The following is a 26,914-nucleotide window of genomic DNA, read 5'->3' as shown; positions in this document are numbered from 1 at the left end:
TGGGCTTAAGAATTAGGTAGAGCTCTGCTCATATCAAATATCTTGTTACTATCTAGAACTTCCTGAGGGCTACAGACTAAAAAAGAATCATTTCAGCTGAGAGACTATTTTAAGAATAGACTTGTTCTCCTTAAGTGATAATTATGGGAGTTTCCCTGTAACTGCAGTCGTTACACATTTGTCTGCATCTTTTTTGAGTCCTGCTAGCTAGCTGTGAGCTTGCACTCTGAAACCTAGCCAGATTTGTCGTACTAGTACTCTTGGCTATTATGACAAAGACCTTTCAATATCAATTTGTGTATTTAATTGCATAGATGTTTTTTCCTAGTGTAACCAGCAGTGACCAGTGGAGAATTAGAACCACTAACCCATTTCAGTATAACTCAAATTTGTTTCTGCTTTGCTGGGTTGCATCAGCCATTTTACCTCTGGGTGGTGGAGACCTGTTCTGGGCAAAAGAAGTTCTCTTCTCCCAACAAGGCAAAACAAGTACGATAGACTTTGATAATTCTAAACAACTTCTTTTAGCTCTTCTGTCAAGCCATTTTCTTAGAACGCTTATCTGCCCCACGAATAGCTACAACTTTACCAATTAAGTAACATCGACACATGCCCAGAAAGGGTACTTAGTTGTGCCGTTGTGGTCGGAAGGCCTCGACTACAGCTGCTGTAGTTGAGAGTGATCTTCGGCAAAAGGATCACATGGGTATAAGCCAAAGATCAAAGATTGTTGGGTAGTTGAATCACTGCAGGTGAACAGGTAGGGATCTGAGGCGGAAACAAAAAGTCAGGAAGTAGAGGCAAGAGGATCTAGTAAAGAACGATCCAGATCTGCAAAGGGTAATAGATATTCTATTAGGCAAAGGAGTGTCATTTTTGTACCTCCACCCATTACCCACTAATACTCTGTGTGTGGTGTTAAGGGCTGGCACAAAAGATGCTGCTTTTTGAGGACTTTAAAATATAATTTAAGAGCGAAAGCATCAGGGACTTCATTACAGAGAAATGCAAGCTAGTCTTCAAGTGCTAAATCATGTGTTCTTACATAAATATTGAAGTAATTCTAGGAAAAACCAATGGGAGTGTGGTTACTAGGGCAAGGCTTTTGGGAGGAGTAGCGGCAGATGTACTAGAAGGAATTCTAGTATCCTTCACTTGTTTACCAGCCTTGTAAAGCTGGGAATAGATAATATTTCTGAGCCTCTGTTACATGATCTTAAGATGTTTAAAGTAATATTTATAATTTCCCTCAGGATTGTTATATATATTAATGAGATTATGGGCATGAAAGTCCAGACAATGGGTATAAAGTTCTATGATGTACTAACAAGTATGACGTAGAATTTCATTATGGATGGGATCAGGCTATTATTATTATTAGGCTGAATGAAGGAAAAATATGTCAAAAGGAGTAAAGTCATGAATAAGGACATTGAAGAATGAAGACAAGTTATCCGCCAGCCAAATTCTTTACTACACATGGAATTCCATATTACATATGGAATTACATATCCAGCACAACTTCTGTATGAAACAACATAAAAGTTCTTGTTCTTTGGAAATATTATTTTTAAAACAGCATTCTTTGACTAGATTTATCACCTAATGGTAGCTAATTCCAAAAAGGGGAGAGAGACTTCCCTGGTGGTGCAGTGGGTAAGGCTCCACACTCCCAATGCAGGGGGCCCGGGTTTGATCCCTGGTCAGGGAACTAGATCCCACACGCCACAGCTAAGAAGCCCCCATGCCGCAACTAAGAAGCCCGCATGCCACAACTAAGACCCAGCACAGCCAAAATAAAATAAAATAAATAAATATTTTTAAAAAAACCACTAAAAGGGGAGAATAAGAGGAAGGTTGAGCAAAAAGTTTAATGCATTTAGAGTTGGATACCACTTTGACAGATATTCCCGTCCTCTGACACTTGCATGCTCCATGATGCAATTAAATAGTAGGATCTTTGCTTCTTTTACCCTTGAAACCAACTTGTTCCTAAAGTTATTGTCTCTCTTTTGCTCAAAGTGACAAGAGTAGGTAAGTAGTGTTCATGGTAACTTGGTTAGGTTTAGATTTGGCTAGTATATAAACAAAGTTCTCAGGAGTAACTATTATTATTAATTTTCAGAAACTAGATCTCCTTGAGCTCAGATATTTCGAATAAAATCCAAAGTATCAAGACCGTCTGTTTGTAAAAAGGACCTAATTTCAGCAGCAGCAGTAAACCTATCAAAACACCTTAGATTCCAGAACAGATAACACATCACAGTTTCCTTTTCTGGAAAACTAATGATAGGATTTAAAAGCTGCTTGGCAACAATTATGAAACATGGGCAATAAAACAATGTAATTGTACAGCAGAAAGACTACATATCCAATGGATGTTTTCTTGTTTAATTAGTTCTAAATTCAATTACTTTGGTATAAACTATGATTTAAAATAAATGTAATTGTTTTCTATGTGCTTTTGTTTCATTAAAAAATATTAGCCGCCTCTGTTTATACAACAGAAGTGTTTATACATGGTTGGTATTTGGGGTCAAGGCTTTTCTTTCTAAAATGTTCTAGCAGACATAATTACACAGAAAGTAAAGCCCCTATCCCACCACGGGTAGAAAATCCCCCCACCCTCCTTTCTTTAAAAGTCACAGGAGGTGAGCTACCTCTATATTTTGTCACCTCTACATTTTATCAGCGTACACGTAGCCTAACCTTTAAAGCCTCAGGGATTTCTAAAATCCAAGGGATCTGCTGGGGGTGGGGATAAACTTGGTATCAGTGGGGATGTCCGGCAGCTAAAGGATAATTTAAAGGAAGTTTCCAAGGAGCTGTATCATTATCAATTTGACTAGTGTGTCAAATCTGTATCTAACTTGATGATGGGATTGGGGGTGGGGGGAGAGATGAGAGTGCAGATTTTCCCAGTGCTGTATGTGTGCTGGTGATTTGGGCCCCCTTGGCTAATCATAAATGTTACGGGGTAGGGTGTAGGAGGGGGCAAATGGAGAGATTTCAGAATTGTTTGCAAAATTGCTGTTTTAGCAGCCATGGAAAGAAAACTGTCACTCTAAAATGAATAAACGTGGCTGCTTAAGAATAATATTTCACTATACTGGTTTGGGAGCACTTAAAACTTCTGAAAACTACTCTTTGGAAAAAAATTTAAATAAAATGTGCTAAATAATAATAATATTTTTGTAATTTGAATCTTGCATGATACTTAGTCAAACTCTGCCACTTGAAAATATATGAGGGTTTTTAAAATCTACATAATTAGCAACGTTTAAACAAGTTATCAATGCTGGTGAGTATTCAATAGTTGGGGATTGGGCACATGTAACATGGTCTATTTACATAACAATTATATAATTAAATGGCCATCTTCTGTGTGTTTAGAGTTTTTAAAGTATAATTTAATAACTTGGAAATTCTTACAATATGAAGTTGAGTGAAAGGCAGGACAAAATACATAACATAGGTAATTTACTAGCCTATGTGAAACCCAGTGCCTTAAATCTAAAATGTGGATCCCAACGTAGTACCCATTTGAGAGAAAGGCTGCTTAAAATAAACAGAACAATGTGTCAAGTATGTTGCCTGGTACCTGTTAAGTGTTCAATTACTATTAGCCATTACTATTAAAATAGCCAGTACTAGCTCTATCTTATTTATTTTATTAAAGTGCAGTTTTTGTTTTGGTTTTGTTTGGCTTTTTTTTTTTTTGCAGTATGTGATACATATCTTTTCTTCTAACTATTGTTTTTTCCTCACTCAGATTGTTTCCGGTTCCAAATTTAGCTTGACACCTTGCCAATGTTCCTTTAATTTTATTATAATCATATTTTTTTTCTTATTTTTTGGAGGGGGTGTGTTCTTCATGCACTAAAAATACATTTTTAAAGATCCAAGATCAACAGCGTCATCTCTATAAGCAAATATGGAACTTGGCATTGCAATTTCAGTTTTATACTTCTTGCCATTATAATAAGCTATCATATAAATGGTTAAAACGACCAAAGTGTTCAGAAAATCATGCTGAAGTTTTTGATGATATAACTTCAGTCTTCACCTCAATTGTCTTACTCTTCCTTCCAACAGTTTCCTAGCTTTCGATATAATTACCAAAATATTAATCTTTGGGAATAAATAATTTATACGATTTCCATTTAAGGAAATCATCAACAGTGTGCATGATAATGAAAAGGAGGAAATTTTTTTAAGCCAAGATGTCTAATTTTGAATAATGATAATGGTATGTGGAGGTAGATAATCATTTTGACTTATCAAGTTTTTCCTATCTCACTATTACAAAATGACTAATTTTTCGTTTAATTTTAGTTTAGCAATATCTGTATTGAGTTGGTAGCTATCCTTTAACCAGAGGATTATTGGAGGTGGATGACTTTCTCTTTTTAAACACTGCAAAAGAAATATTTGGCCTTCCAAACAGATTAGGTTTTTCTGTACTAGGGAACATGTATGTTATTGGTTGGAATAAATAAATAAGTACTCTCAGGAGTTAGTTTAGTGGTTTTTCATATATTCAAAAACTCATAAAGCACGAAGTAGAGGTCAAGTAAAAGAAAAGCAGAACAGTAGAAATTCGACATAACTTTCCTAAACCAACATTTGCGCTCAAACTTCAACAAGCAACGCCTCTCTCTTTTTCAGAGTTTACTTTAAAAACGGAGTTGATAAAAACACTTTTAAATGCCTCAGTAAAATGTCCTGTATAACATAAATGATGACTCTTTGCACAAATATTATCATCACTTTTCTCTTTGGTCGCTCGTTCTTCATGGTGAAAATAAATTTCTTCTTAGACAAAATACAGTATTTTGGATACTTGTAAAAATGAAATACTTAAATAAAACAGGATACAGTTTTGTCATCTTTGCTCTTCAGAATCAGATATAACAGGGCTTCCGGGAAGATGGCGGACGAGTAAGACGCGGAGATCACCTTCCTCCCCACAGATACACCAGAAATATATCTACGCGTGGAACAACTCTTACAGAACACCTACTGAATGCTGGCAGACCTCAGACCTCCCAAAAGGCAAAAAAACCCCCACGTACCTGGTGCGAGAGGAGAGGGGATTCAGAGCGCTGCTTAAAGGAGCTCCAGAGACGGGCGCGAGCCGCGGCTAAAAGCGCGGACCCCAGAGACGGGTATGAGACGCTAAGGCTGCTGCTGCCGCCACCAAGAAGCCTCTGTGCGAGCACAGGTCACTATCCACACCACCCTTCCGGGGAGCCTGTGCAGCCCGCCACTGCCAGGGTCCCGGGGGGACAACTTCCTCGGGAGAACGCACGGCGCGCCTCAGGCTGCTGCAACGTCACGCTGGCCTCTGCCGCGCAGGCCCGCCTTGCACTCCGTGCCCCTCCCCCCCACCCCACCCCCCGCCCAGGCCTGAGTGAGCCAGAGCCCCTGAATCAGCGGCTCCTTTAACCCCATCCTGTCTCAGCGAAGAACAGACGCCCTCAGGTGACCTACACGCAGAGGCGGGGCCAAATCCAAAGCTGAGCCTCTGGGAGCTGTGAGAACAAAGAAGTGAAAGGGAAATCTCTCCCAGCAGCCTCAGAAGCAGCGGATTAAAGCTCCACAATCAACTTGATGTACCCTGCATCTGTGGAATACATGAACAGAAAACGAATCATCCCAAAGTGAGGAGGTGGACTTTGAGAGCAAGATTTATGATTTTTCCCCCCTTTTCCTTTTTTTGTGAGGGTGTATGTGCATGCTTCTGTCTGAGATTTTGTCTGTATAGCTTTGCTTCCACCATTTGTCCTAGGTCTCTATCCGTCCGTTTTTTTTCTTTTGTTTTTTTTTTCCTCATAATAATTATATTCTTATTTTAATAAATTTATTATATTTTATCTTACTTTATTTTATTTTACTTTATCTTCTTTCTTTCTTTCCTTCCTTCCCTCCTTCCTTTCTTCCTTTCTTTCTTTCCTTTCTTTCTTTCTTCTACTAATTCTTTCTTTCTACTTTTTCTCCCTTTTATTCTGAGTCGAGTGGATGAAAGGCTCTTGGTGGTGCATCCAGGAGTCAGTGCTGTGCCTCTGACGTGGGAGAGCCAACTTCAGGACACTGGTCCACAAGAGACCTCCCAGCTCCACATAATATCAAATAGCAAAAATCTCCCAGAGATCTCCATCACAACACCAGCACCCAGCTTCACTCAATGGCCAGCAAGCTACAGTGCTGGACATCCTATGCCAAACAACTAGCAAGACAGGAACACAACCCCACCCATTAGCAGAGAGGCTGCCCAAAATCATAATAAGTCTACAGACACCCCAAAACACACCACCAGACATGGACCCGCCCACCAGAAAGACAAGATCCAGCCTCATCCACCAGAACACAGGCACTAGTCCCCTCCACCAGGAAGCCTACACAACCCACTGAACCAACCTTAGCCACTGGGGACAGACACTAGAAACAATGGGAACTACGAACCTGCAGCCTGCAAAAAGGAGACCCCCAACACAGTAAGATAAGCAAAATGAGAAGACAGAAAAACACACAGCAGATGAAGGAGTAAGATAAAAACCCACCAGACCTAACAAATGAAGAGGAAATAGGCAGTCTACCTGAAAGAGAATTCAGAATAATGATAGTAAAGATGATCCAAAATCTTGGAAATAGAATAGACAAAATGCAAGAAACATTTAACAAGGACCTAGAAGAACTAAAGGTGAAACAAACAACGATGAACAACACAATAAATGAAATTAAAAATACTCTAGAAGGGATCAATAGCAGAATAACTGAGGCAGAAGAATGGATAAGTGACCTGGAAGATAAAATAGTGGAAATAACTACTGCAGAGCAGAATAAAGAAAAAGGAATGAAAAGAACTGAGGACAGTCTCAGAGACCTCTGGGACAACATTAAACGCACCAACATTCGAATTATAGGGGTTCCAGAAGAAGAAGAGAGAAAGAAAGGGACTGAGAAAATATTTGAAGAGAGTATAGTTGAAAACTTCCCTAATATGGGAAAGGAAATAGTTAATCAAGTTCAGGAAGCACAGAGAGTCCCATACAGGATAAATCCAAGGAGAAATATGCCAAGACACATATTAATCAAACTGTCAAAAATTAAATACAAAGAAAACATATTAAAAGCAGCAAGGGAGAAACAACAAATAACACACAAGGAAATCCCCATAAGGTTAACAGCTGATCTTTCAGCAGAAACTCTGTAAGCCAGAAGGGAGAGGCAGGACATATTTAAAGTGATGAAGGAGAAAAACCTGCAACCAAGATTGCTCTACCCAGCAAGGATCTCATTCAGATTTGATGGAGAAATTAAAACCTTTACAGACAAGCAAAAGCTGAGAGAGTTCAGCACCACCAAACCAGCTCTACTAAAACTGCTAAAGGAACTTCTCTAGGCAAGAAACACAAGAGAAGGAAAATACCTACAATAACGAACCCAAAACAATTAAGAAAATGGGAATCGGAACATACATATAGATGATTACCTTAAATGTAAATGAACTAAATGCTCCCACCAAAAGACACAGATTGGCTGAATGGATACAAAAACAAGACCCATATATTTTCTGTCTACAAGAGACCCACTTCAGACCTAGAGACACATACAGACTGAAAAGTAAGGGGATGGAAAAAGATATTTCATGCAAATGGAAACCAAAAGAAAGCTGGAGTAGCAATTCTCATATCAGACAAAATAGACTTTAAAATAAAGACTATTACAACAGACAAAGAAGGACACTACATAATGATCAAGGGATCGATCCAAGAAGAAGATACAACAATTGTAAATATTTATGCACCCAACATAGGAGCTCCTCAATACATAAGGCAAATACTAACAGCCATAAAAGGGGAAATCGACAGTAACACATTCACAGTAGGGGTCTTTAACACCCCACTTTCACCAATGTACAGATCATCCAAATGAAAATAAATAAGGAAACACAAGCTTTAAATGATACATTGAACAAGATGGACTTAATTGATATTTATAGGACATTCCATCCAAAAACAACAGAATACACATTTTTCTCTAGTGCTCATGGAACATTCTCCAGGTTAGATCATATCTTGGGTCACAAATCAAGCCTTGGTAAATTTAAGAAAATTTAAATTGTATCAAGTATTTTTTCCGACCACAATGCTATGAGACTAGATATCAATTACAGGAAAAGATCTGTAAAAAATACAAACACATGGAGGCAAAACAATACACTTCTTAATAACGAAGTGATCACTGAGGAAGTCAAAGAGGAAATCAAAAAATACCTACAAACAAATGACAATGGAGACACAATGACCCAAAATCTATGGGATGCAGCAAAAGCAGTTCTAAGAGGGAAGTTTATAGCAATACAATCCTACTTTAAGAAACAGGAAACATCTCGAATAAACAACCTAATCTTGCACCTAAAGCAATTAGAGAAAGAAGAACAAAAAAACCCCAAAGTTAGCAGAAAGAAACAAATCATAAAAATCAGATCAGAAATAGAAGAAAAAGAAATGAAGGAAACGATAGCAAAGATCAATAAAACTAAAAGCTGGTTCTTTGAGAAGATAAACAAAACTGATTAACCATTAGGCAGACTCATCAAGAAAAAAAGGGAGAAGACTCAAATCAATAGAATTAGAAATGAAGAAGGAGAAGTAACAACTGACACTGCAGAATTACAAAGGATCATGAGAGATTACTACTATGCCAATAAAATGGACAACCTGGAAGAAATGGACAAATTCTTAGAAATGCACAACCTGCCAAGACTGAATCAGGAAGAAATAGAAAAAATGAACAGACCAATCACAAGCACTGAAATTGAAACTGTGATTAAAAATCTTCCAACAAACAAAAGCCCAGGACTAGATGGCTTCACAGGCACATTCTATCAAACATTTAGAGAAGAGTTAATACCTATCCTTCTCAAACTCTTCCAAAATATAGCAGAAGGAGGAACACTCCCAAACTCATTCTACGAGGCCACCATCACCCTGATACCAAAACCAGACAAGGATGTCAAAAAGAAAGAAAACTACAGGCCAAAAGAAAACTACAGGCCAATATCACTGATGAACATAGATGCAAAAATCCTCAACAAAATACTAGCAAACAGAATCCAACAGCACATTAAACGGATCATACACAATGATCAAGTAGGGTTTATTCCAGGAATGCAAGGCTTCTTCAATATATGCAAATCAATCAATGTGATACACCATATTAACAAATTGAAGGAGAAAAACCCTATGATCATCTCAATAGATGCAAAGAAAGCTTTTGACAAAATTCAACACCCATTTATGATAAAAACCCTGCAGAAAGTAGGCATAGAGGGAAATTTCCTCAACATAATAAAGGCCATATATGACAAACCCACAGCCAACATCGTCCTCAACGGTGAAAAACTGAAAGCATTTCCACTAAGATCAGGAACAAGACAAGGTTGCCCACTCTCACCATTCTTATTCAACATAGTTTTGGAAGTTTTAGCCACAGCAATCAGAGAAGAAAAGGAAATAAAAGGAATCCAAATTGGAAAAAGAAGAAGTAAAGCTGTCACTGTTTGCAGGTGACATGATCCTATACATAGAGAATCCTAAAGATGCTACAAGAAAACTACTAGAGCTAATCAATGAATTTGGTAAAGTAGCAGGATACAAAATTAATGCACAGAAATCTCTGGCATTCCTATACACTAATGATGAAAAATCTGAAAGTGAAATCAAGAAAACACTCCCATTTACCACTGCAACAAAAAGAATAAAATATCTAGGAATAAACCTACCTAAGGAGACAAAAGACCTGTATGCAGAAAATTATAAGACACTGATGAAAGAAATTAAAGATGATACAAATAGATGGAGAGATATATCATGTTCTTGGATTAGAAGAATCAACATTGTAAAAATGACTGTACTACCCAAAGCAATCTACAGATTCAATGCAATACCTATCAAACTACCACTGGCATTTTTCACAGAACTAGAACAAAAAAATTCACAACTTGTATGGAAACACAAAAGACCCTGAATAGCCAAAGCATCACTGAGAACCAAAAACGGAGCTGGAGGAATCAGGCTCCCTGACTTCAGACTATACTACAAAGCTACAGTAATCAAGACAGTATGGTACTGGCACAAAAACAGACAGATCAATGGAACAGGATAGAAAGCCCAGAGATAATCCCACACACATATGGTTACCTTATCTTTGATAAAGGAGGCAGGAATGTACAGTGGAGAAAGGACAGCCTCTTCAATAAGTGGTGCTGGGAAAACTGGACCGGTACATGTATAAGTATGAGATTAGATCACTCCCTAAAACCATACACAAAAATATACTCAAAATGGATTAAAGACCTAAATGTAAGGCCAGAAACTATCAAACTCTTAGAGGAAAACGTAGGAGGACACTCTATGACATAAATCACAGCAAGATCCTTTTTGACCCAACTCCTAGAGAAATGGAAATAAAAACAAAAATAAACAAATGGGACCTCATGAAACTTCAAAGCTTTTGCACAGCAAAGGAAACCATAAACAAGACCAAAAGACAACCCTCAGAATGGGAGAAATATTTGCAAATGAAGCAACTGACAAAGGCTTAATCTCCAAAATTTATAAGCAGCTCATGCAGCTTAATAACAAAAAAACAAACAACTCAATCCAGAAATGGGCAGAAGACCTAAATAGACATTTCTCCAAAGAAGATATACAGACTGCCAACAAACACATGAAAGAATGCTCAACATCACTAATTAGAGAAATGCAAATCAAAATTACAATGAGATATCATCTCACATCAGTCAGAATGGCCATCATCAAAAAATCTAGAAACAATAAATGCTAGAGAGGGTGTGGAGAAAAGGGAACCCTCTTGCACTGTTGGTGGGAATGTAAATTGATACAGCCACTGTGGAGAACAGTATGGAGGTTCCTTAAAAAACTACAAGTAGAACTACCATATGACCCAGCAATCCCACTACTGGGCATATACCCTGAGAAAAACATAATTCAAAAGGAGTCATGTACCAAAATGTTCATTGCAGCTCTATTTACAATAGCCCGGAGATGGAAACAACCTAAATGTCCATCATCGGATGAATGGATAAAGAAGATGTGGCACATATATACAATGGAATATTACTCAGCCATAAAAAGAAACGAAATTGAGCTATTTGTAATGAGGTGGATAGACCTACAGTCTGTCATACAGAGTCAAGTAAGTCAGAAAGAGAGAGACAAATACCTTATGCTAACACATATATATGGAATTTAAGGGAAAAAAATGTCATGAAGAACCTAGGGGTAAGACGGGAATAAAGACACAAATCTACTAGAGAATGGACTTGAGGATATCGGGAGGGGGAAGGGTAAGCTGGGAGAAAGAGAGAGAGTGGCATGGACATATATACACTACCAAACGTAAAATAGATAGCTAGTGGGAAGCAGCCGCATAGCACAGGGAGATCAGCTCCGTGCTTTGTGATCACCTGGAGGGGTGGGACAGGGAGGGTGGGAGGGAGGGAGATGCAAGAGGGAAGAGATATGGGAACATATGTATATATATAACTGATTCATTTTGTTGTAAAGCAGAAAGTAACACACCATTGTAAAGCAATTATACTCCAATAAAGATGTTTAAAAAAATCAGATATAACAAAAGCCAATACTCTGTTTCTGCTTGTCAAAGTACAACCATAACAGGAATATATTCATAATAAGTAAAATTACAGTAGAACTAATTTTTAACTACCATTTATTGAGCACATATATGCCACACCCTGTTGTAAGCACTTTATTTTCTCAATTCTTAAAACACTTTGCTCTACTGCCTTTCTCCTTTTTTTGCCTGCCCATCTATTCATCGTGAGCACAGTCATTGAGGAAATGCAACCTATAAGCAACCAGAGAAGTTGGTTTGGAGAAAATGAAGAGAGAAGAGTGAAGCAGATGCTAAGAGAGCAGACCTTTCATGAACAGTAAGTTACTAGAAGGATCATAAAAGTGAGATGGAGAAAACTGTCAGTTCAGAGAGCAGTTTCAGTCCGTGAGGTTTTTCCTGTTACAATTTGAGTTCCGTTTACATGCATCCTTACGTTAAAAACATTACATTAAAAATAGTGTATCAATCAAATATGTATATCTTTGATGATGGCATTTGGCGAGGGAGAAATGAAGGGTGCAGATTTAATCTTAAGGGTGTCTGAGTGAGCCTCTGTTCCTCACAATGAAATATATCTAAGTAGAACAGTAATTATACCGCTGATCTGTGATTGGCAGATATTTATAAAGGTAAAACGATGTTAACCACACATCAAGCAATAATGGTACAGACATGATATCACTCCAATATAAATATTATAGATAAAATATCTACCTTTTAAAATATCCAGCCTTTCTTTTTATCCTCAGATATTTATAACTGTAAACTCTAACCATGTAAGAGAATCTTTTAAGTTTTCAAAGGGCATATATTCTGAGCTTTTTATCAGCTACCATGTTGTTTCATGATGGCTGACCAAGCTGTTTTCTCTTTGAGTAAAAGCAAAATCAGTAAAGTTTTCATTGAACAGATAAATACAAAATGCTTAACTGTTAAATTGAACAATGTAATGCTAATTAATAAGTAATTAATTAATGATGCTTCAGTCTATTATAATTTTGAAGTAATTAATTGGGTTCTTTTGTCTTCACTAATTTTAGCTGCTTCACACTTTAAATTAACTGGAAAAAAATGAAAGAATGAAAGTATATAGCTTTATCATATTGGGAAAGACTAATCTGGTTTCGCTCAGTTTTCTCAGTTTTTTCTTCTGTTTACTTTATAGGACTCCTATGAATTGACAGGGAGTTTGTAGGCTACATATGTAGAAAACAGCAAAAACTGAAATCTAGAATATAATGTATCTTTTAGGACACTAGTTCAGGTAATCCATATCTGAGTGCTTACCATGTGGCTACTAGAAAGCTAGTGCTGTGGGTAAGACATGATGAGTGTAGAATATTTTAACCATATTAGGTGGTCTGTGTTATATCAATCCTTTGATATATTTTGAAACATTATTTGTGAACTGTTTTTATAATTTACACACTTTTAAATTATCAATATACATGAACAGTCTTGTTTTGTTCAATAGTTCTATATACTTGCTAATAGTTTGTCTATTTTATTTAAGTAAGATAAAAATATGTAACGATTTTCCATGGATTATTTCTAGATTAGTCAATTTCCTTCAAATTAGGTTTGTTCCGCTTTGTGCATTTGAAGGCTCTATTATTGTTAAGTTACCTGCATATTCTTTATTTTTATATTGTTTTGCGTCTATTAGAATCTTCATTTTATCAGAGTGAAATAACTGCCCTATTGAAGGCTTTTGCTTTAAATTCTACTTTGGTATTAATGATGCTGCAGGAGTTTTTTTAAATTAGCATTTCAAAATAGTTAATAGCTCTTTAATTTTTCTATGCCATTTTGTTTAATTATACCCTTGAAACCAGTATACAGTCTCTCTGTATAGGCAGGGCATTGGTTCCAAGACACTCTCCACCTGCCTCCTCTGATACCCCAAATCCACGGATGCTCCAGTCTGTTGTATAAAATGGCACAGTACAGTAGCCCCCGCCCCCACCCCACCCCACATTCTGTGGATCAAATCTGCGGATGCTGAGCCCTACCCCCCACCCCATGTGGAGGGCCAACGCAACTGTATAGGTAGATTGCTTTCAATCTAATATTTTATCAAGAGACTGTAACCTTCTTAATATGTGGTGATGAATTCTATGTCTACCATGTCATTTTGTGACTTATTAGGCCTTCAGAGTGTTCTTTTTTTTTTCCTCTCTGCTGTTTTACCTTCCAGTGGATAGATAAAGTTAGTATCATAATCATTATCATCATTATTATTATTGTTTTCCCCTTTGCTGGTTCCCCTTTGCTGGTTGGTAACTCTTCCTTCAGTAATTATTATTTAACATGCAGAACTACAATTTTTTCTAAGCAAATCTAAAGACTTGAGCATGTTTTTAGTAGCCCTAACACTCAACTTTGTAATTGTCTAAAATTTTATATTTTTAAAAGTTCATAATAGCTATTTTTTACAATTAGTTTATTACAATTATTCAGATATTTTATCATTAATTTCTTACACACTCTTCCCTTACTTTCATTAAAGGAAATATGTCACTTAGTAATTGTTTTAGTGAGGGTATGGAGTAATAGATCAATTCTCTTAGCTTTATACAGCTAAAATGTATTTATTACAACCTCATTATTAAACAGTATATTAGCTGGGTATATAATTTATATTTAAAATTGCATTCCTTTAAGATTATGAAGCCATTATTCTGTGTTCTTCTAGCATTTATTATTGCTGCTGAGAAGTCTGCCATCAGTGTGATGGTCATTCCTTATCAAGTATCATGTCTTTCTCTTCGTTATCCTTGATATACTTCGGTTTCATTAAGACGTGTATGAGTATGGACTTATTTTCATCTATTATGACTGATACTTGGTGGAGACTTTGAACTCATCTCTGTCCTCAGTTCAGAAAATTCTTACATTTTTAAATATAGCCTCAGACATTTCTTCAGTTCTCCTCTGGAACACATATAATTACATTAAATTATCTCAATCTATAGCCCATACCTCTTATTCATGTTTTATGTCTCTATCTACTGTGCTACATTCTGTCAAACTTCCCAAAACTGTATTTCCATTTATTTATTCTTTGTGTCTCATTTAAAGGTTATCCCAATTATGATCATTTCAAAAACAATAGTTTTCATTCTAAGGATTTCTAATTTTTTTATATTTACCCTACATTATTTCATTTATATCTGTTTTGGCTTCATAATTTCTCATTCTTTTCGTGGTTATTCATTTCTCTGTCCCTTTAGAGATTCTAAACATACTTATTTTAAAACCACTATTGATGTTTTTCTTTTTTTTTCATTTAATCTGTCATGAGTTCATTCCCTGCTGCCAAGTGGTGGCTTGGCTCAAGGTTGCCTGGCTGCGGGGCTGTCTGCTTCTTTGTGCCTGTATAAGAGGCAACATTATAAACATTGTATCCCCCCAAATTAGTAAGTCAGGGCTTTTTTCAGCTGCCTTTTCAGTGTCAGGAAGCTCCACAGTGGTCCCGCTCTAGTTCACCACTGCACACGAGGGACCGTATTTCCTTCTACCCCACAGACTCCACCTCTTCTTGCTTCCAGCCTCAGATCCTAACAAACCTGCAATGTTAGTTTCTCTCAACATTTTGCATTTCCTTCCATTTCTGGTCTATCAGTACCTTTAGTACGTCCAAGTTATTTAACTGTATCTTTTATATTTTATCTGCTATTTGCCATACGTTGGATCAAAAAGGGAAGGTCTCAAAGCATGAATTTATAACATCTTAATTAGGTATCAGGAAGTTATAAAATGTCATGCATACCCTCCCCCTTAGCAGTTTGCAAGTTAATTGAGGAGAAAAGATTCTAACCTGAAACATTCTAGCAAGAAACATTTAGAGAATACAGAAGAGATTCTAATAAAAATAAAACTTGTACCCCTTTATACAAAAATAATCAGGGTAGGCTTTTTGAACACGGCAGGAGGAGTTGAGATTTTTCTTAAGGAATGCGTAAGATTTGAAATATATTTGAAATATATGAATTTTAACTCTTCACAGATTCACTTTATTATGTGCCCTGAAGATGTGGTTTATGTACCTTCCACTAACGGCTTTGAGGGCTACAAAGACAGTGTGTTAAATTTTATACCTCTGGGTACACAATCAAGTGGGAATATTGAGAGAGAATTTTAGGAGGGGTCCTAGCAGTTTCACATAAAAACTTGTCCCAGCAGTCATTCAATTTTGGAGAAGCTGATGCAAGAGGTGGAAATGTGTGTACATATCTATGTCCTCTAAGAAATATTAAGAGTATAACTACTGTGTTATTGCATTTAGAGGAATATTCTTCCAGGAAAGCATTAGCAACAACTAATTGGATCAGTATTCATTCATTTCCCAGAGAAATCCAGTATCTAAAGCTAAGTGTATCCTACTTCCCTCTGCCTGAGTTTTCAGCTTTAAGCTACTTCATAAACTATTCATATCCTCAGAAATCCTAAAAATAATTGCATCACATAATGCCGTAATATACCTCTGATGCCTGCTCGTCAGGGCCTGACCTAGGGGTTCATCACACATGCCAAGAGGCATAAATGAATAGTAACCAGAGGCAGGACATTTTGAAAATAGGCTCACAGTTTATTTAATGCCTCTGTTAAAGTCTCTCTTATTCACACTGCCCCGATGTCCATCCAGCCATTTTACAGAAATAATGGATATAATTGGCCCTGTGCCTTGTTAATTCTGATGGTTAGCCTGACTCAGACTAATAACATTTCAAGCGAAGGAAAATATGTAGCTCTTGTGCACAGACAAGAGCAACTGTAAGCTTTAGCCACAGGCTTTGGCAACGTCTGCAAATGGATGACTAAATAGGTTCAAGGTAGGTGATGGAAATCAGGAGACAGGAAGACTAACCCACAAGACTGGTCTGTTTTAAGTCAGCTTGACTTCCATTTATTGCAACCCTGACATTGGAATAAACCTATTAAATATACTTTCAAAATGCAACCAAGTGGTAAAACATGATACCTCACTTTAAAACTTTTTAAATTGAAAGCACCTGGTGAGGTTCTCTATCAATTTATGTTAATGCCACATACAAGCAAGCAGGACCTAATTACCAATTAAGCAATAAAGCTGTTTACAAGAGCAAATGTTCTCTGGGTCAAGTCCATGAAATATTTATATATATGTATGTATATGTATAATATGCATGTACATGTATGTATAAAAACAAATGTAAATATATATACCCATATACACATATATAGTTCTTAAACTTTGTTATAATTGTCAACATGTGTTACTGAATACTGGTAGATATCTTCTACATAGTGATTTGATCTTCCTAAACAATGAGGGGATTCCATAATTATATAAAGTTCAGGGTCACTGTAAGTCCAAAACAAAGATTTTTTAAAATGCATGAAAAATAATTCTGTTTCTTGAATGGTCATTGACGGAGTCTTCCCATTCCAGATGTGGCTGTTTAAGATCACAAACATTGTTAAGAGACAGAATTCTGACCGAACTCACCCCAATCCACCCCAGTCCAAACCTTTCTCTAGACAGCTAGCGTAAAAGCTGAAGGTCAGGAAGCAGAAGGCTAACTTTATGTCCCTGTACTTGATACTATTATTGTCACAACTAAGGCAACTGCAAGCCTGCTATTCACTGCTTACTACACACTGTTGATGCAGCAGCACTGAAAAGAAAGATCTGATAATTTTTATGATTTACTTCAATTCAGGGAATTTTACCCTTGGAACCTGGACTCCGTGGTAGGAGGTAGTTTGATTTCAGTTCAGGTCAGTTTCACAAAAATTTAATGAGCATCTACAGGTACAGGTAATACGATGATGAACTCAACTAAATCCCTGTCTTCAGTGAGCTTACAGCTAAAAAATATCCTTATCTAACCTTTATCTGCCCTTGTCACAGATCACCCCTGGATTTAAGCATCAGTGGATACTAGTTCCAAATTGGTTGCCCAGTTTTAGTTGTGTGTGTGTGTGTGTGTGTGTGCATCTGTGTGTGTACGAGAGAGAGAGAGAGAGAGAGAGAGAGAGAGAGAGAGAGAGAGGTGTGGAGAGTTGAGTTAATCTTGCTCTTTAGTCAATAGGAAGGGCAGTATTATGCTCTCCTCTTCATCCACACTTGCTTCCAACTCCCTTCTCCTTCTCTCATAAACACGCACAGTCCAATGTAAAATGTGCAGTATTATTTTCCCTCTGTGTTTTGATTTACATTAATGTAGTGTGTCCTCAATCTCATTTCATCCCATTTCCAGTAAATACTATCTTCTGTGTCTTCAATTGATCCACGTTATTTGATACATGTACAGTTTGTGATTCCGACTGACACATATTACTATGCACCACTAACTATACCCACAGTGTTTCACTTATTAATTTCCCTAGTGACAAACACCTGGACTGCCTCCAAATCTCCACTCACACACTCTCTCTCACACACACACACACACACCCGCGTGTGCACTCTAATCAAAGTCCTCATTCCTGTTTTCCTGCTATGTGAGAATTTCTTTTTCTTTGGGATACAGAAACTGCTCAAGGTATTATAAGTAGAAAGCAATTTGATACAGGAATTAAGTGTTTAAAAATCAGTGGAAGGACTAGAAGAATTTGGACAAGTGAAAGCCCTCTTAGATTTCTGGGAATCTAGGGGTCTGAGAAACTGCAGCTCCTCCAGCACTGAAGTGGGTGATTCCCAGTAAGACATCTAGAGGCCACTGTGAAATCCCAGCCTGCCAAACCCAAGCACTTGCTGACCACTGTAATATTAGGCATCTCCTCAGCCTTCCAGATCACGTGCAGGTGTCACTCATCATTGACTCTTGGCCAGCAAGTGGGCCCTACAGGGAAGAGCATGTAAGAAAGAGCACATCTTTGTCCCACTTTCTGGGTTGATTACCCCTAAATTTATTTTTTCTGTACTTTTTAATTTATGAGAGTTCTCTCCAATTCTGACTCTTCTTTTATATAGTGTTTGGTTCTTTTTTTTTTAATGGATGTGATATACTCTCTTTTTCCTCTGAGATATTAATCATAGTTCTTTTGAATTTTTTTCTCCTCTCTGCATTGTGTTGACTGCAAGCATATTTCTTTTTCTGTTTATTTTGGTCTCCATCTTTTACGTTGGGGTCTTTCTCTCCTGTGTCTGGTGGTGATGTCTTTCCATCTTTGTTTCAGAATGATGGTTGGAAAGTCTCTGAGTGGGAGTGAGGCTTGTTCTGTGGCAGTCTTCACTGCTGCGTGATCCTGATGACTGTGACACTTTATTGGCAGAAGCCCCAATGGCGTTATCTGTTGGCCTCTTCTCTTGAACAGGTCAGTTTTCCAAAAAGGAAATCTCCCACTTGGAAAGGAGAGGTGGTGGGGCTTGGAAGTGGATATAATTAGACTGGGCCAACTGGGCTTAGTGGAGACACTAAGCCCATGAAAGGAGCTGAAGGTCAGTTCGTAGATATTTATTAAGTCTTCTTTCAGAAAGATGACTCATATCCTTACTCCTGCCTTTGCTTGGGTCTGATGTCCCCAAGCCCAGAGTCTACCTGGGTCAGCTTGTCCACACGATAAATGTCCAGTCCTCCGCTGGAGTAGAAGCAGTCTGGGCAGATGATCTGGAGGACCAAATGCTTTTGTATTTAAACCTTTCATCTTTCTGCATGGTTATAGCCCCGTATGATTCCCACGTTCAACAGAAGGAGCTGCCTCTGATTCCTGGGCAAGTCCAGAATTCTACCAAGATTCAACCTGTTCCTTTTGGTTTCCCTCCTCCACCATGCCCCTCCCCTTCTACAGGCTTAGCTGGATTCTGGATTCTGTAAATAAGCTACTACATGTCTATTCTTTCCTAAGTTTTCAAAACACTTTCTTTTCTGATGTTGTCTTCCCTTCAGCTCTCTTTTTCCTTGGGAATCCGTGCTTCCTTTATTTTTGTCATGTCATTTCTGTGTTGCTTCAGGAAAAAACAGAGATAAATGTTAAGTTCAACTTCTACCATGCTGGTAGGTAATTAGTAAAAATGCTAAATGGGAGCCTTCTGGATGGAAATGCTCTCATAGTTTGAAACAATAAACTTGAGCTAAAAATGTATGGGTCAGATCAAGGGACAGTCTACAAAATAACTGGCCTGTTATCATCAAAAGTGGTCATGAAGGTCAAGGAAAGACTGAGGAAATGTTCCAGACTAAAGGTAACTAAAGAGGGATGAAAAAGCAAGGTATGATCCTGGGCTGGATTCTTTTGCAAGGACATTGTTGGGACAATTGTCAAAACTTGAATGGGCTCTGTAGGTTAGATTGTAGTGAAGTATCATCGTCAATGTCCCAGTTCTGATGGTTGTGTTGTACTTCTTGGAAGAGAATACTATGGTTTGTAGGAAATACACACCGTAAAGTATTTATATAGGTGACAGGGCATATTGCTGGCAACATACTCTTAAATAGCTCAGGACAAATAAAGTTCTGTGTGCTAGTCTTGTAATTTTTCTGTAAGTTTAAAATTAGTTCAAAATTAAAAGAAAGGGAAAAAATCTTGTTTTAATCCCTGATCCAATGGGGGGTAAAAAGAAACATAAAACAAAACTGCAGAAGTTAAAAAAAAAAAAAAGTACGGGTACCACTCTCTGTCTAGGTATCTATCCATCCATCCATATTCAGTTTTTAAGTAAGTTCAGTAGTTATGTTTTTTTGATGATTTCCCCCTTCCATATAATAGAGTGTTAATGCAATTTTCAATCTCTGTGAGTAAAATATATTGAAATCTTCTCCAACATCTGAGAACAATCATCTTCAAATGTGTACATTGTGAAGAAAGAAGTGCTGGAGTGAGTTTCTTAGTCATCCAGGTTATGCTCACTTAAATATCTTAAACATGGTTACAAACCAGACCAGAAGTCTATTTGGGATTGAAAGTCTGACTTTGTCACACATGGAAGTGCTAAAATCTCACACATACTGTGGGTTAATTTCAAGTTTATATCCAAAGGATTCTTATTTCATCCAAATATTGTTCACACTTCCAAATGTCAATTTCACATACTTCTCTTCTGAATTTGCCACTGAATGTATTATTTTGATTAGTGTTGTCAGGAAGTACCTAAACATTTTTCCTTCTTGACTGGTAGCTAATATTCTTCAACAGATTCTTTATTAGTCCCAGGCTGCTTTGGTATGTGCAGTAAAGTGTGAAGAAATATGGGTTCTAGATCTTGCTGTCCTTCCTATTCTCTAAATTACTCTTGGCCTCAACTTTTCTCATCTGTACAAGAAGGGTCAGGGCTAAATCACTGATTCTAGTAGGGGACGGATATAACAAAATCACTGGTAAGACAATACAGGCATGTGTGTCAACAGTGGCTGTGACATGGATTCAAGAGTCAAATCCAGCTGTTCACTTATTTAGTTTTGTGACTTGCTATTTAATTTTTCTGAGCATATTATGTCCTCATGTAAATTAGGGCAAAATTAGGGTAATAATAAAAATAATAAAAATTCTCACTCATATGCCTTTATGTGAGTGTGTGAAAATTAAATGTAATAAACTCTGTAAGGCATTTAGCTCATGCTTCAAATGCAGTGAGCACCCAGTAAACATTAGCAAGAACTATAAAATGCCAACATTACTGCTGCATCAAAACGGTGCATAGGCTGTGAAGAGAAAACTAATCATATAATTCATTCATATATTTGACATTTACTGAGCACCTCCTAAGTGCCAGATGTTGTTCTAAGCACTCATGTTATAAAATGTCTCCACCCACACAGTTTACTTACATTTTAGTGGGAAACACAATAAAAATATGATATGACAAGACATCATGGAATATTGCTAACACAGAGTGAAAAAGGCCACAAAGGAAAATGAGGTAGGATAAAGGAATGCAGAACGATTTGGGATGGTAAATGCTCTTTTCTATAGGGTAGCAGGGAAGGTTTCTCTGAGGAGGAAGCATTTGAGTGGAACAGACTATACAGATATCCAAGGAAACAGCTTTCCAAGCAGTGGGATCAGGATATGCCAAGATCCTGCATGTGAGCAAACTCGCTGTGTTAGAAGGAGAGCAAGAAGGCCACGTGACCACAGATAGGGAGGGGGGGTAACCGTAGGAGATAAAAGCAGAGGTGTAGACAGAGGCCAGAAAGGTAAGACCTCGTAGAACATGGTAGAGACTTGGGACTTTAAGTGTGATTAGAAACCATCAGAGTATCATGAACAGGGAATTAACATGACTTAAGTTTCAAGCACACCTGGGTTTAGATCCTCTGTGGGAAAAGTTGTGAACCCCTCTGGCTTGGTTCTTCACTTGTTCTTGGAAGGTTTACAAGAAACAATGCATGTGAAAGCAACAGACACAGTGTTTGGCACAAAGGACATACTCAAGATCCTTAAACATTAGAAATTCTTCTTCACCTGAAAGTCTGGGGTGAGAAGAGACACAAGACCGCTTTCAACTCATGCTTTCCCACTGGTTAATCCCAGCTGCTGACATTACCTTCATCACAGCCACTCTTCTGGATGGAAGCATTTTTTCCCTTAAAAGATGCCTATAATAACACGTGTTACGTAAGAGGAATTAGTTACACTGGGCTTTACTAACAGGAGTCCTAGTTACTAGTTGGTGATACTTTGAGCAAATGGGGAACAAGGTTTGTATCACAATTGATAAGGGGGTAAAGGGAGGTGTGTCTCAAAGGGACACTACAGAGAGAGCCCCCTTCATGGCCTGTGGAGAACAGTGCGATAGCTGGTCCTGGGGTTGAAAGAGGAAGTTAGATAACAGCACCCTGCGAGGGGGTGGGCGACGGGGTTGATGAATGAGATGTTACCTTTAGACAGCCCTCCACTCAGGGCAGGGATTTGTTTTCTTTTTCCACACTTGAGGAGTACATGTCACACGGAGCCACAGAGAGAGTAACAGATACACTCATATACTGGAGGCCAAGATGTCAGAGCCAAGCTCTTCTCAGGTTCAAGGTTTAACACCCGAGGCTTTCCTGGACGAAGTGTTTCATTTTGGAAAGAGCATTTTCCATTTGATCTTTGCCTCTTTTTTGCTCCTTCTTAGTTTCATCTTTTATTATGATATTTGTATTGGGCCATTGCCTCTCTGTGACTCAGTAAGTGGATATTCAGCGCTGTGGATTGTTCTACCTAAAGCAATCAGTTGTGAAAATCTAAGGGTAGGAGAGGGGGTCCCCAAAATATATGCTTTCTTGTCAACGATTCAAAGAAGGCCTACCTGCCTTGGACATGACTTAACTTGAATATTATACAATATTTTGTGTTGGGAAAAAACTGTAACACAATTATACCTGGAATGCTAGTGAAGACCGTAGCAAATTCTAATTATAAAAATGTTCTCTAGGTCTGCTCCATATAGAAATTTATGTTATATACATATATTTGGCTCTGTTGGGTCTTCGTTGCTGCATGCGGCTTTCTCTACTTTCGGCTAGCGGGGGCTACTCTTCGTTGTGGTGTGCAGGCTTCTCATTGTGGTGGCTTCTCTTATTGCAGAGCAAGGGCTCTAGGCGCACAGGCTTCAGTAGTTGTGGCTTGTGGGCTCTAGAGCAGGCTCAGTAGTTGTGGTGCACGAGCTTAGTTACTCCGCGGCATGTGGGATCTTCCAGGACCAGGGTTCGAACCTGTGTCCCCTGCATCGGCAGGCGGATTCTTAACCACTGCACCACCAGAGAAACCCAGAAATTTATGTTATATTTTCATGACGTGATTCAGTACCTTGATAGCAGATATGGTACCATGTTTTGAAGTTTCCACATAGACTGAAACTCGACATTGAGTCTCCAGGTCTCCAAAGCTGAAAATGGAGGAAAAATCAGTCCAGATTCAGTCTCATCTCTTGTCTTCATCCAATTAAAGGGATAGGGATGTTTCCACTCTGGCCTCAGGAGAGACTCACAACTTCTGCCTTGGGATTCCAAATCATAGCTGTAAACAAATCTATGCTCGTCTGGTAGGTGCAGTAACTATTACACAGTAAAAGATTCATGTCCTGAACCTCTCAGATGAGAGTTCTAAATGAAAATAAATGTACAGATGATATTTTCTTATGAATCACATCGGCTTATTTCCCAAATCTTTTCTCTTTATCGTTTCATATGGAATTCAATGTTAGCTGTCTACTGTTACACATTTTCTTGCAGCTGTCCCAATTAAATTATTCAGGATGCAGTTTCTTGCCCTTTTACCTACGTTCCACATGCTTCTAATCCTTTTTATGTAATAGGTGGGGAATACATTATAAATAAATGAGAAAACCGTTTCCATCAAGTAAAATCTCCCTTTACGTTTCTTGCCTCTTACTCTTAACTGAATTTTATCACCACCCATTCTTTTTTTCTCTATTCTGTTTTGAAGCTAACCATTCTTACTCTTAATCACACATTTTTACTGCCTTCTCAGTGAACTTGTTCCATCAATTATTCACTCTTTCTTTTCTGTAACTTTTCAATCTTTATCAGATCTTCCCCTCTAAGCACTGATTAAAGATCTTTCATATTAAAAATGTTATTTTCTCAAAAGAATGTTATTTTCTCAATCCTCCCTCCCCATTGAGCTCCCCCTCTCCATCTTTTTCCATCATCTTCACACTACTTGGATAAGCCACTTCACCATTTAACTCTCACTCCTCTGCTCATCTCTTTACACCTTTTCCCTCTACCACCTTACAAACTATTCTTTCAAATCTACCTTCTAATGTCTATGTCCAATGACCTCTCCTGGTCCCTGACTGTACAGTCCATCTCCTCCACACTCCTTCTCAAAAGTCACACCAACCTTGTTTTTCGGTTCTTTTTTTTTTTGGCCACAGTCCTTTAAAAACTCAAATATCCATTGATGTGTATTACATTATCAGATGATATGCTGGGTCTAGGGAATCAAAAATAACTAAAATAGAGTCTCAAACTGGATGGAGTTCACAGTCTAGGAGGGTAAACAAACCCATACACAAACAGACTACACAAATCCTTTTCATACTACCTTTTCTGGTAAAAAGGCAGACTAGATTTCCAGAAACTTTATCCTAACAAAAAACACTTCAATTGATCCAAAACCATTTTGTGTAAACTTCTCTTCAAACGCCCTGCTTAACTGGCAGAAAAGCAAAGGACATCTTCAAGGCCAGCAAAAATGTGAAAATGTGAAGCAAGGGAGGTGAACAAACTCTGAAAGTAGTGCTTTCCTTGAGAGTTGCCAGGTCCTGAACGGTACTGGCGACAGAAACATAATTAGGAGAAAGAATATGGTACCAATCACAGTGGATGGCTGAGCAGAGAAAGCCCTCTCCTGTCATCTCTCTACCACAAGCTTCCCTCCAACACTACATAAAACTTAGAATTCTGAAGGACAACTTTCTCAGAAATAACACAGTGAGGAAAAAAAGAACATTAAAAAAAAAGTCATAAATGATTAACATATCAGCAGTAAAAGTCAGAAGGCAATGAAACAGTATCTTAAAGGGGCTATAGGAGGATATAACTTACAACCTAGAATTATATACCCAGTTATCTTTCAAATCTTATGGCAAAGTAAGGACATTTAGAGGTGTTTTTTTTTTTTTTTTTTTTTTTTTTGCGGTACGCGGGCCTCTCACTCTTGTGGCCTCTCCCGTTGCGGAGCACAGGCTCCGGACGTGCAGGCTCAGCTGAGGCCATGGCTCACGGGCCCAGCCGCTCCGCGGCATGTGGGATCCTCCTGGACCAGGGCACGAACCCGTGTCCCCTGCATCGGCAGGCGGACTCTCAACCACTGCGCCACCAGGGAAGCCCCAAGACTGTACATTTTCTTTTTAACTCAGGTTTAGCTGCATCCTAATCATCTGATGTCTTATTTTCATTATCACATAGTCAAAAAAAATTTTTTAACTTCCCTTTGATTTCTTGTTTGACCAGTATATTATTTAGAAGTGTATAGCTTAATTTGCTAAAAGTTGAGTACTTTTTGGTTATATTTTGTTAACTGATTTTTAGCTTAATTAGGGCCTTCAAGACTGTAATTTTGGTCTCTGTTCCTGCAAGACTGCCAAAATCTCTACTTATTAATCTGCCTCTTAGTAGAGGTCCTCTGTCCAAAATGTTGGATCCTAAGTCTTTTGCCCTATATCCAGAATCAGCAATGTTCTGAAGTTAAAAGTGGATTCTCTCTTCTCTGTATGGTTTCCTACTCTCAGAAATTACTTGCCCAAAAGTCTTGGTTGCCACAATAGTTTCCTAGTTCCTTTAAATAGACTACTTTTTTAGAAAATTTCCTCAGCTTTACTGGTTGTTCTCAGTGAAAGCCTAAGTCTGGCTGAAATTATAGCCCAAAGTCAAAACCTTCCAATTTAATTTTCTATTTGTAACTTGGTATTCTTAAAAATCATCACCAAAATTATGCATTTTGCCACCTGAAAACATACAAGTCCCTCTGTTTCAATTACTCCTTTGTTGTTAATATCAGTCTGCTTTATAATGGTATCCAACTAGAGTGTAAGTTATTGAAGGCAGGGACCAATATTTGACTACACTTTCCTGTAGAAATCTTAGTTGGTATCTTTAAGGAAGAAGAGTTAAAAGAAGTGGAAAGAAGCACTGGAAGAGGGATAAGATAGAATAAAACCAAATCAAAATAGGAAAATATGGTCTATTTTTCAGAAAAAGACTTTTTAAAAACTCTTATGGAGGAAACAGTAAAACAGCATTCCCCAATCTGTAGAGCCCTACATAATTTCATATCTTGCCATTGCATGTATCTTCTCCACCTTTTGCCTGATTAATTAAAAACAGTTGGAACATTCCTGATTATTTTTTTCTCTGGATTTCATTTGTCAACAATGCTTCTTTCTTCTATCACTGTATGTAACAGAAAAATACTGAATTGCCTTTCTTACCAAAAGGAAATTTTTACTGGAATATTCTCATTGAGAAGCAGAGATTGATATATTTTTATCAGCACTACCCCAACTAGTTACATTATGTTACTTTGTATACTGTTCTCATCGACAGTGATGTAATAAAAAGCCATAGTGCATGCTGGGTAATGCAGACTTCAAGCATTCACACTCCGTTAATTAATTCATCACCTAAAAGCTAAGTATTGATTTTTTAATGGTTTTACAAATCTATTTAAGCTTCTGTGATGTGATTAAGAGGGTGTGTGTTTACTGTAAATTATGTAACAAGTACAATGGCATTACTCTCAGAAATACCAAACAATTTAGCTTGTGAGAGAAGAGGGAAAAAAGATTTTTAAAATATTTTCC

At 37.8% G+C, this 26,914-nt stretch overlaps 1 pseudogene; it reads right to left on the bottom strand.

Moving 5' to 3' along the window:
• LOC137232657 (uncharacterized) overlaps nucleotides 1-26,914 on the bottom strand; it is a 976,682-nt pseudogene that overhangs the window by 241,074 nt on the left and 708,694 nt on the right.

The sequence above is a fragment of the Pseudorca crassidens genome, chromosome 10 (genome assembly GCF_039906515.1).
Source record: "Pseudorca crassidens isolate mPseCra1 chromosome 10, mPseCra1.hap1, whole genome shotgun sequence".
NCBI lineage: Eukaryota > Metazoa > Chordata > Mammalia > Artiodactyla > Delphinidae > Pseudorca > Pseudorca crassidens.
This window is presented reverse-complemented; position numbering and strand designations above follow the sequence as displayed.